This window comes from Pinus tabuliformis, chromosome 3_2 (assembly GCF_031772625.1).
Source record: "Pinus tabuliformis cultivar Carrire ecotype Pingquan chromosome 3_2, CPIR1, whole genome shotgun sequence".
Classification (NCBI taxonomy): Eukaryota; Viridiplantae; Streptophyta; class Pinopsida; order Pinales; family Pinaceae; genus Pinus; species Pinus tabuliformis.
Genome location: NC_142302.1, coordinates 84,925,325 through 84,938,618, shown reverse-complemented (window position 1 = coordinate 84,938,618; position 13,294 = coordinate 84,925,325).

The window sequence follows — 13,294 nt, the reverse complement described above, 5'->3', positions numbered from 1 at the left end:
TAATAAACTGGAAAGATGCTCATATTTGAGCTATTTATCAAACCTACTCTAATTTTTCTTTTCACCACCCGATCAAGTGAAATGGAATACCCAATGCAACCACGTAAGAATCCTAGCTAGTACTTGATTTCTTCCCAAATAATTTATGATGCGCTGGAAAAGGGAAGAATCGAAAGGCAACTCCCATGGAAACTTGGAATCATGTTGACTGCTGATAAACTCGCAAAGCATGAATTGACTGGATGACTTCATGAATAATGCGAAAGGATCTTCATAAAAATCGCTATTGATTTCCATGAACACATTACTGCTCTAGTCCAAGTAGTCTTCATAGCTAGATATTAAGATTTTCCTCACATCTATGCTGCCTTCCTTTGGTGATAGCAGCAGGTTGTCAAAAGGATCCTGAATTTCGTGAATAACCAAACTCTGTTTTTGATTCCAAACAGAACAAAAATGTCCTTTATCAATCTCCTCATATGACTGCAAACTTTGATCTGAGATTTGTAATGAAACATCTGTTGAACAAGACAATGAAGGTGACCATTGAATCAGATTATTATCAGCATTTTCTTCTGTCACATGGTTAGCTGATGGAGAAGAACTTTTACAGAAAACATCATCCAACACACAAGCAATAGGATCAACTAAAATTTGAGAAGACTGCTGCGATGTATCCATTAAAATTGTCTGACATCCTACTAGCAGTTCATATTTTTCTTTAGAGATATTACAAAGATTCTGCCTTATAAACTAAAATGCTTAAAAATAAAAGGGTATAGAATCCTCTTGCATCATTAGATCATGTATTTCAGCTGCCACGACTTCATCTGTAATCTGATATTCAATTATGTTTGGTGGCTACCAATCTGGTGCTATTTCAGGAGGAGATTTCTCATTAACAACTTGCTCAAGAATTTCGCTATCTGTCTGATCCTCAACATTAAAACTAAGAAATTGTTGATTTCCTACAAGCTGTTCATTTGAAGATTTACTATGCAATTTACCCTTCAAAAACTGAAATGATTCAAAACAAAATGGTATGGAATCTTCGTGTATCATTTGATCACATGTCCTAGCTTCCATGTCTTCGTGTGCAACTTGACAATCAATGGAATTCGGGGGCTGGAAATATGAATATGAGAAGTCTCGAACAAGGTTTTTATTGCCCTCAAGATGGTCCAGATCAAGACTTGTTGATAGTTGATTTCTGATTGCATGGAAATTGTCTCTGATGAACTGAAATGAATCAAAACGAAAAGGCAAAGATCTTTCACTTACTTCAAAATTTTCCACACTTTCCTCATCATTTTCAAAGTTGATATGCATTGGTTGGTCACTGTACTCGAGCTGCTAAAAGTGAACTTCTTCCTCCCACAAACTAGCTGCTGATTTTTCTGCAAGATTAGCTTCTGTTTGGAGAACATAATCATCGTCATACTGATCAAACTGAGGCAATGCCTCATCAATATAAAACACGTCATCAAGCATACATGTCATATCAACAGATCCCTCTTCTCCAAGATGATCTATAAAACAATCATTATCAAATCTATGAGAACTAGGATAAGAAAGAAGATGTTTTGGATCGGCAACTTGTTCTTCTTCAACCAACGAGCCATGGGCTTGAACATCATATTCATTCATTGCGATGGTCCTTTGCATCATCTCTTCCACTGCACTTACCAAAATGTCAAGGTTTACCTCTAGAGATGTCGATTCATCTAGATCTATATTTTTCATCTCTTCTTCCTTCAACTTTTCCCTTTGGATCAGCAAATGAGCCTCTACATCTACTGCACTGTTCTACATCTCTTCAAGTGTTGCAAGGCTCCTTTCTCTCAGCTAAAACTCCATTTCCGGATCAAAGGCACCTGGATAGTGCAAGAGAGAAAATCTAGGAGGAGGTCTTATATCAACCGGCATTGAACAATAAAATTCATTAAATCTGGCTGAAAGCTGTTGTACTGTCTCCCCTGGCAATCTTTTCAGCTGGTTATACTCTTCAATAATCAGGAAAATGTTCTGTTCGATCACCCACCTATCGAGGAAAACTTCGACGAACTGCTGGAAATATGAGATGCTTGCATGAAGCAAGGTTTTGAACCAACTCTTGACTTTTCCTTGCAAAGAAAGAGCAAAAAGCCTAACACTAACATCTTCTTCATCAACTTCAAAAAGATCAATAAAAGTCTCAAAATTCTACACATGTTGCTCAGCGTTGACATTCTTACATTCACCATCAAGTCTCGGCAAGTATAGGTAATAATTTGCAGGGAAAGCATGGAGAACAGAAGGTAAAACATGAGGTTTATACCTATCTGGGACTATAAAAGGTGTAGGAGTATATACAAGAGAGATGGGATCAGTTTTATTTTCTTTAGGCTCATCACTCTGAAGAGATTCATCATAAGATGTAGGAAAAGTAAGGAGGCCAGGATCAAAGGGAAACTCAATATTTACACTTTTTGAATAGGTCGATTGAAGATTTTGATCACCTTTATAATACAACAAATTCTGAAAAGCTTTTAGGACAGCTTCAAGAACAGCAGAGAAGTAATTTACAAGAAAGCAGACTAGGTCCTGAATACCATTCCACTTTGGATACTCGAACTTTATGTAAGATCCTCTCATTTTCTCAGAGAAAGAGTTAGTCCTCTAGTGGAGTCTCTACATTGAGTTGGAGTCACCAGGTGAATGATTTCGGCATTCTTATGTCTGATTTTTGTCCACCATCAACCATCAGATCTAACTTGATACATGTACTGGGTTGATCGTTTAGATCAAATTTTCAGTTTATAAACTACCGGATTTTTACTGAAGCAACTTTTATCTATTTGCGCTAATGCAAAACAAAAGTGTTTCAAAGGCTACCTTGCTGACTTCAGGCTACATCTGTAGTCTACAAAGCCAAACAATGAAAATAAAATTTCTTCCCCAGTGTGGTCGCCACTATGTTAGAGCCTAGATTTCCCTCAGGCTGAATAGGCAAGGTTCTAGGTCCACATCAAACCACGCTCAGCCTCATAGCTAGCCCTACGAATAGGAGAGGGCTCTCTCTGTGTCACACTCAGTAAAAATAAATAATAGGGTCTGAGATGACTCAAAATGGATACTCATTTTAGGCTAGTAAATAAATATGAAAGAGATAATTTAATGAATGACTGAATATTCAGGGATGTATGGGACAGAGGACAGCATGAGTGGAGAAATTAAATCAAAGACACAGAGTATTTCATGGGGCAAGATAGGCATGAATTTTAGCAATCAAATTGAATAATATGGAGTGGAAATACTTTTTAGAGGTTGAAAAGGGCATAATAAATGAATCCTTTTCAAACAGAAGAAGACACACAGAGCATAAATGCTTTCCCAAGGCAAAGCAATAAACTGGATTCTACCTTTCTTACTTAAAAGCATTCAACTAGAAATGATTATGAATGGAAGGTAAAACATAACAAGATACATATGAAACAGAAAGAAGAAACATTAGCTAAACTCATACCACATGAATCTCATGAATCAGAGCTGCATCATTTCAATAAATCTCTGTCAAAACTGTACAGTGAAGAGCTGAGTTTTTCTTCCACACTTTTCCCAGAACTTAGACCCTTTACAAATGATTTACAACACAATAAATAAACTCAGAAGTGGGAAAACAGATCGATGAAAATAGGGAGCTATTTCAACTGAAATGATGAAAATAGAAAAATAGCCATTCATCTGTTCTAAAGACAGAACAACATTCCACTTGAATTTCTCTGATGACCAATTAAAAGGAAAAAACTATAGCGTGGATCCCATGAAATCGTGACTGATGAAAAAATAGTCAATCCGGTCCTATCTCTCTGCTGTGGTAGATATTCTTCATTTTAACTTTGGCTTTTGGTCTTTGACTTTTCACCTTCCCTTTGTCGTTTGAATAAAAACAATTTTTTAAAATCAGCATCCTTTGTAACATTTGGGGCACTTTCGTTTTGATGTAGCAACTTTTTAGACATGTTATTTCATTCATATATAGTGATGATACTAGTAAAGAGCATGGTGGAACATATTCCATACGCCTATCAAAGATTTCCATCCAGATTTTCTCGGCCTCTTCTATTCTTCGCTCTTTGGCAAGAGCATTCAATAACATGTAGTATAATTATATGATCAGATTTCACCACCTTTGATCTCACTAATTCTGGAAGCATTTTCACAAGATTTCCTCCTCTGCAACATAGACAACTATTACTAAACCCCACAACCTCTCCAGCTTCGGTCATTTTGGAAGTAGCTAAGGATCCATCAATAAGTTTTTCACCAACATGGAGTGAGAAGAGCTGAGCGATTTGAATTTTTGTAGAGCAATGATAAAAAAATTCATCGTCAGCCCATGCGCCGCGTGCGAGCCCAACGTGCTGCGTGGGCTGTATGCGTGGTGCCAATGCAAAATTACACTATGGAAAATGCTTATGTTTGTCGCGTCGTGCCTATGCGCCGCGTCTGCTCCCAATGCGCCGCACACACAACTACAATGAACAGTCCTAGTTTCAAACCACGATTTTGTTCTGCCACATTTATACTCGACTTTCTGTGATGTCTTTGGCGTGCGGATTGGTTGTAAAAACAATGGAATTACCTTATATAATTGAGAACTTGATTTTTGCTTCGTACAAACCCATTTTTGTAATGTTTTGGCTTCGACTCTTTTCACATTTTAAAACAAACTTTGTTCCTTTGTTTCCTCTGACTTTTGAACTTGAATGATGAAACTTTTTGTCAAATTTTGCAGGGATGACTGATTTTGAATATGGCAAAGGATGACCAGGGCTGCGCCTGGAGATTTTGACAACTGGAAACTTGAAAAATGTACATGACATTTATTACAAAGAACAAAATGACGACTTTCTTCAAAACAGGGTTTTGAAGAAAAGTCACGATCAAGCAATATAACAACGAAATTTTGTGATGAAAACTTATTATGATCCTCCCTCTGGCTTGTTGGCATTAAACCCTAGACCTAATGACTAAAATAACTCTTTTCTGACCTAGACATCAAACAGGACTGTAAATGACCTTAAAATTGATTTGATGAACAGACCTGAGCTAGCAGGATAAGGCATGAGGGGTAATGAGTGACAAGGCCCTTCCATCAGATTATGGCATGCCCCTAGCGGAATGCAGCTAAGTGAATCGAGCGAGACACCAGAAAATGAAATGCAAAAAGAGAAATGATCTTTGACGGAGGGATGTAAAGACCGACTCTAACAATAACCATACTTTTTCCTTACTTGCATAAGTGGATACCATGTATTCAACTTCTATAGTTAACAATGCCATTAAATTCTATTTCTTGCTCATCCAACCGATTTCGCTTCCAAATAAGTAGAAACAAATTCCCACTAATAGATATTTTGTAGTCCAGAATTATATCATGTTCACATCAATAGATATATTCATTTCCAACACTTTGTCATATCCTTTCCCTCCTTAGTAGCATAATCCATAACAAGTAGTACCACCCAAATACCTTAAAACAATCTTTACAATTACGAAATGCTCCTTCACTTGTTTTCACATACACATGCTTTACACTGCCACTACATGCGCAATGTTTGGTCTAGTACAAACCCTTACATACATCAAAGTTTCAAGTACACTAGAATATGGAACATGGTACATGTTCTCTCCCTCTTCTTATGTCTTTGGATGTTGTTTTATAGATAACTTTACACCTTTAGGAATAGAGGACTTTAATACTTTATATTCATGCATATTAAACCTCTATAAAATCATATTGGCATATCTCCTTTTATTTAACCAATATCGTTTTTCCTCAAACTCTTTTAACTTCCATTCCCAAAATGAAATTTGTAGCACCAACATCCTTCATTTTAAATTTTGAGGACAATTAGTCTTTCACTTCCTAGATGATTTATGTATAATGTCCTATTAGCAAATTTTCGTTCAGATACAACAAAAAATAAATAAGACAATCACCAACTAATTTGCAATACACAGAGTGATCCAAATATATATATTTTAAGGCAATTACAAATATATAAGTATCATTTCTAATACCACATCCGTGGTGATTGATTTAATCCATACACATTCTTTTTCAACCTACATACTAGCTCTTTCCTCCTTTAATAGAAAACCCGTATGGTTTCTTTATGTACATTGTTTATTATACACCCCCATGTATGAATGTTCTCTTCAAATCTACTTCAAAATGAAAGGCAGAAGCAATAAATAAAGGAAATATATTGGAAGTTAACTTGGAAACAAGAGAAAAATATTCATGAAATCCAATTCCCTCTACTTCAGAATAATCCTTAGCTACTAACTAAATTTTTTATTTCTCCATTGTTCCTTTTACATTAAATTTCTTCTTAAATACCCAATTTATGCCAATGGGACTTATTCTACTTGGAAAATACTCTAGATACAAAGGCTCATGTTTTTTAAGTCTATCGTTTCTTCAATGATGGAAACTTTTGATAGTTTTCCATCCTGTAAATCCACTACGTCCATCATAGTTCTACGATCATCATCAATAATAAATAGATATAAATTGCAATGGAAATTAGGTGTAGTATACTTTTATGGTTGCATTTTTTCCTGAACAAATCTCCTTAGTACCAAAGTATGTTGTTATTCTTATTCTTACTCATGTTCTACTATAGAGTGTGATTCATCATATCTCAATTGATTTTTTATTTTTTTTTGGTTCTTTCTCCCTCAATAGGAGTTTTTTGTTTTTATAGCATGTTTGACTTATTTAAATACTACATCTCAACTATTCACTACCTTCTTAGTTTCTAGGTTCCAAAGCTTTTAAGTTGTAAAACCATATTATATCCAATTAAGATACACTTTTCAACATTATTATGCATATTACTCCTATTCTCTTTTATAACATGTGCATAAGCATCACAAAAAAATTCCAAGAGATTTCTAAGAGAAGGTTTCTTACCAATCCATACCTCATGTGGATTATTATCATCCAGTGTTGATGAGGATGACATATTCTCTATGTAACATGGAATGTCCACTACCTTAACCTAGAACTCATGTCCTAAATTGGTACCACAAAGCATGCTCCATGCTTTCTCCTTAGTACATCAGTGTCAAGTAAATCCTTTTTGCAACCCCATTCTACTGAGGTGTTTATGGAGTAGCCTTCTGCCTTGTAATACCATACTTCTTACAAATTTCTTAAAATTCATTCCTATAGAATTATACTCCATTATCTATCCTCAAATAATTCATTTTCTTCATCATATGATTAATTTTCTTCTCCATCCAATTTTCCAAAACAACCTTAAATTATTTGAATTTCTCAAATACATCAAATTCCTTCCTCAAGAAATATATACTTGTATTCCTGGAGAAGTAATCTATAAATGATACATAGTACACATATTTGTGTAATGATAGAACCAACATAGGTCCAAATACAACAATGTACACTAATTGCATTATTCATTATGACCACGTAGAACTAGAGGAGATTCTTACCTGATTATTCTTCCCATATAAACAATGCTTATAAAAATAAAAATGAATAGAGAAGTTAAAAATTACTTCTACCATATAATTACCATGTAATGATATAAGTCTCTTCTCTCTGATATGTCCTGGTATTTGATGCCACAACATACTCTTTTCTCTAGGGCTCATCTCTCAAATATTGCACAGCCTTTGATGCCATAGTCCTTTCTCCAGAGGCTATAGAAACGTATCCTTCCTCTACTCCACTCTTAGGAACAATAGAATTATTTCCCACATGAAGAATATTTCTCTCCATCATCTTATAAATAGTTCGAATAAAAAAAACCCTCATAAATACCATTACTCCTCAAACCATCCCACATACATCATTTTTAAACACTATTCTTACACCCACATCACTCATATTTCTTAGAGAAGTCATTTTTCTTAGAATCTTGGAATGTGTAGAAAACCATGGAGGTTTTCATTCCTTCCTCACATGATCTTCAATTTGAATTTTCCTCTTCCTCTTATTCTCATTTCCAATTGATATCCTAAGAAAAAATCAACACCATCATATCTTTTGTATTCGTAGAAGCAATCGCTATCAAGTTTCATATCAGAGGATGCACCTGAGTCGACCAACCATGACTCGCCATACACATGTGTACTTGGAGAAATCATATATGCACCCTCTCCTTCACCTCAGGAGGATTTCTCTTTTCCAGAGTAAGCATCATCAGATCTTGTCCCTTTCTCAACAATTTTGGATCTACAATATTTATCATAATGCCCTTGTTTTCCACATCTTCAACATATCTATACAAATTTTCTTGGATATTTATATATTCCTCTATATTTATATCTCTCGATAGAGGAAATATCTTTATCTCTATTCTTGGAGTATCCTCCTATATACAAGGCATTTGTGTTACGCATTCCAGGTTTCTTTGTCTCATCTCCCTAATAACAAGGATGACACTACTTCATAAAAAATTAATCGATTTCATTTCTACCTGTGGAAACAACTAGACTATAGCATAAATCCAATAAATAACATAACAAATTGATACACCTATCTTCATCGAAAACTTGAATATCAATGTATAATAATTTACTTACCACAATATTGAACGAATTTAGATGCTCTTTCACTGAGTGTCCATTTCTCATCCTCATGCTATATATTATTTTTGGTAGGAAAATTATATTCATGGGGCACGTAGACTAATACAAATCCACTAATTCAGTCCATAAATCCTTTGTTGTAGCTTTTCCTCAAACATCGAGTAATAATGATTGTAGGAGAAAAAATATATTTTTCTCTTTTCCTTTCAATCCAACTTGGTCTATAGCTTTTTTGATATCCCTAACAGTGTAGATCTACGATCCACATCAATCCAACGATTTATTTCTACCAATAAATCTTCCATTTTGAGCTTCCCCAACTAAAAGGTTTTCCCACTAAATTTCTCAATCTCTATGTTTGAGTTGCTAACCATTTCCTTTCACAACATGGAACAATCCAAAAGATATCCTTGTATAATAGGGTCTACCATAGGCTCAATCCAACCCCTTATATGTTAAGGAATATCATTAAAACCAAACCTAACTTTGATATCAAATGTAGGTTTTAACCCTATACCCTTAATTGTTGCAAGTAGATTCTTAATAAACAAAAATGTGTAATGGAACTACTTCCCAAAACTAACTAAAACACTTTTGCAAGGGAACTACCCTCCAACCTCAATAGCGTGGAGTTTACACCGTCCTAAGACCCCCACCAACAAAGCCAAAAATGTGGACGTAGTCATGAAAAAAAAATTCCCCTGCCGTAGTCATGAAAATTATATAACATCTACGAAAAAAATAATCCTATTCCTCTGATTGAAATAATTGGTAACAACATACCTGGAGTTATATTTACCCCTTCTTCATCTTCAATTCTAGTGGAAATATCCAATGTAATGAGTTCAAAACTTATGGGAAGCATTGTGTAAACACACCCCTTTACCCCTGGGAGTGTGCTCATTATTCTAACGCAACTTCCCTGGAAAGGGTAGAGAAATGGAGTAATTTTGTTTTGAATTCTTCCAAGTTTCTAAACTCATTTTGGATGTAATCATCATATTTTTCTTAGCGATATGTTTCCAAGGATATAAATTTTTTCCAATTTGGACTCCAAGAATTCTAATTAGGTCCCTTTAAAGATTAATTAATTCCAGTTGTTTCACCCTTCCTTGACTACCACGTGGCACCCATGCTACTTAGCCATGTTATGTACTTCAGTGCCACATACCTTAGATTACCCCCTCCCATGACCATTACATGAGGGTGAGTTGTGTGTGTGTGTGCGAGTGTTTATAGACTATATGATATGGTGGCACATGCTTATGAAAATCACGCATATAAATGTATATGTTTATGGACCTTTTCTATCTTATGACCCATATCAACATGTTGTCACTACTACAACACCCTCCAAATTTTGCCCTACATTAAAACTTTGGAGCCTCACATTGATCATGTGAACTATTGTATCTAGTTGTTAGAGTGATCTAACACTTATTCTGTTTGAATAAGGAATTACTCAAAGGGGGTTGAATCACTAATTTTGAGGTTCTTTAAAATTTTAAGCATAAGTCTTTGATTCTTTTCACTATGGCCAATTACATGTGAGTGTTTTCATACGCAATAAAAATGAACAACAAGATAAGGAATTAACATTCACATATAATAAGTCACATGAGCAACATACACATTTGACACAAGTCTTTTTATGTGCAAACTCAAAGGGAAAGGACAACTAATTTGTTTGTTGATATCATGTAAATTAAGAACCTACTTAATTACATAAAAAAAATTGTGAGCACTGACTCATAGGAAGCACCAACCCCCTTAAGATAGCAAGCCATTCATTGCCAAGAGGCACCAACCTCTTAAGAATGTAATCCACTACTTGCTCTAGACACTATCATACTTTTCATACAATTTTCAAACTGAAAATAGAGGCGAGTGCATATGTATATAGAAAAAAAAATATGATATTCTCAAGTATCAGTTCCATTCTTTAGCTCCTCAGTTCTCCTTCAAATAGTTCTCTCTTCTGCTCACCCAACTGATGTCTCAACCATATTATACACCTTTACTTGGTGACACTTAGCTCAGTCACACACCAATATCATTACACTCTTTGTCACTCAACAATTCTGCATTCACCCACTTTGCATCACTACTCTCCATGGTTTCGTTCCTCTTGCAGTGTGTTCGATGTTGACTCTCCAACACAGTGCCTGCAAATGTACTTCTACATGGTTATCCATGTTTTTGTTCTATCAAAATTGGAGACCACCGCAATTTAATTAATATCTTTCAATGGGATCCAATTGTAGTTGAATTACAATTAATGCAAATAATGAACCCACAACATGAAGGATCTTTCATGTTATTCTATCTTGTGTTCTCATTCACGCTAACTGATTTGATGTAGAGGATGGGAATTTGGAGTCAACTCTACATGTAGGATTAGTTCACTCAATATTTTTGGTTCTTCATCAAGGCTCGCTTTGTTCTTGACTGTTCCTGAGTGCATACTCCTGAATATCTGTCAAATCTCCTGTTGCATCCCATCACTTGCCAACTGTAACTATATTAAGATTTGCAATGGGCTCTAGCGATTCCACCAAGTGGATAATTGATTCTTAATCAGCCTGGATACTCAGAATATCTCCTCCATTTAATGCTTTCCTATACAATCAACAATGATTTCTTGAGCTCGGTCTAATATCCATTACTCTCATTTATCTCTTCGTGGCATGAGGAGAACTTTAGGTTTGACTATGCTAGACGAAATTAATCTGCGAGAAGTAAAGGTCCTCATTTCCTTGTATCTCAGTTTTCCTGCAGACAATATTTCATTCAATGTAAAATCCTTCAAGTAGTTAAGAAACAATACATAGCTATGTCTTGGCCATGCCTTCCAATGTAGGTTGGGAGTTCGGGAGTTAGCCCCACTCTATTTTCTTATGTGCTTGCATTTTTCTTGACCCCTGGCTTTCCTATAGGCCCAACATCAGGCCTTTCCCAATGCCTTGGGAACATTTTACTGATTTCAATGTTGATACCAAATACGCGGGTAAATCTTCACACAACTTCCCCTTGGCGCAAACTTCAAGGTTCTACGACATCACCATATTACGTCATGTTGACGTCATCTAGGCCATGTGGTACCTTCTTTATGGTGACACATGTCACCTAGATTGACTTACTAGGGTACCCAAGTTTTTTCAATCTTCCTACCATGTATCCTCCATACTGTTACATCACATAGACATCATCTACTGCGGTGCATGTACCAAGTCCTACATAGGTTGGGGGTTAGGAGTTAGGGTGTTCTCATGCCAATTCTTTTGCATGATCCTAACCTTCGACTAGGCCTGAATTGTGACTTAGATATGGTCCCACACATGTCAGGGGTCAGGGAGGGGGGGCTTGAGATGTTATCCTACTAGATCTTCTATGCAACCCTAACTTCTGACTTGGCTTGACTTTTTACTAGGCTCGAATTTGTTCAAAATCTACCTAAGTCGCAAGGAATGTACTTCTCTATCGGCAAACTTCAACTGCATGTATCTCCTCCACCAGAAGGCCTTTCCTAAAATTCACAATACCATTGGAAAGCTCTTTCAATACATTATCCAATGAAGTCATTCCCAAATAAATATGACATGGTAACCTCAGACATAATATTCTTCGAAGTATGGGATTTTCAACCATCATAATCATATTTTTATGGCTCCTTCACTAAGCATGTTGAGATGATGAGTCTCTACATAATATTGTAGCAATACTACAACAACCATGGGACTCCCTTAGAAAAATCATGCTCACATCAATGCTAACACTCGTTGATTTTGACCTCAATGCTAGTCTACTTGACATCAATGCCAGCATACCAACTTCCACAAACCAATCAGACAATGCTAATTGTCCAACAATCTTCCCCTTTAGCATTGATGGAAATAACATAAGCTCCCCCTGAAATAAGGCATTGTTTTATTTCATTGTTTTTCTTCTCCTAGGCACTAGTAACCTTCTCCCCATTTGGTGTCAATGGGAAAGGATTCTCTTTAGAACTCCCCCTGAGCCACTTCAATTGATCCCATATGTTTAGTAGCTTCCAACACACATTATAATTGAGTCATTTTGGAGGAGGATTCAAAACCCCTACCTATTGCCTGAGACACTCAAAGGGTTCTCTTGATAGTGGCTTAGTAAAGATGTCTACAAGTTTGTATTTAGTGGCCACATGTTCAAGTTGAACAATGCTATATACAACTTCTTTTAAGAAATTGAACTTGATATGGATGTTATTGGTCTTGGAGTGCATGACAGGATTCTTTTATATACTAATGACAATAGTATTATCACTCATGATCGGAATGGGAAGAAAGAACTAGACCTTAATTTACTTCAAGATATGATTCATCCATAGAATTTTCAAGTAGCAAGTGGCAATTGCAATATACTCGTCTTCATCAGTTGATAAAGAAATGGAGTGTTGTTTCTTGTTTACCTAGGACACTAAGCAGTTTCCCAAAAAGAATGTTGCACTAGAGGTGCTCTTCATCTCATAGATATTTCCTGCCCAATCAACATCAGTGTATTCCTTCAACTTAAACTCATTGCTTTTAGCATAACACAATCCATAATCTATTGTCCCTTAAATATATTTGAAAATACTTTTGACAATGATGACATACATTTCATGATGGCATGCTTGAAATATGGCAAGAGTATGAACTTTTTGCAT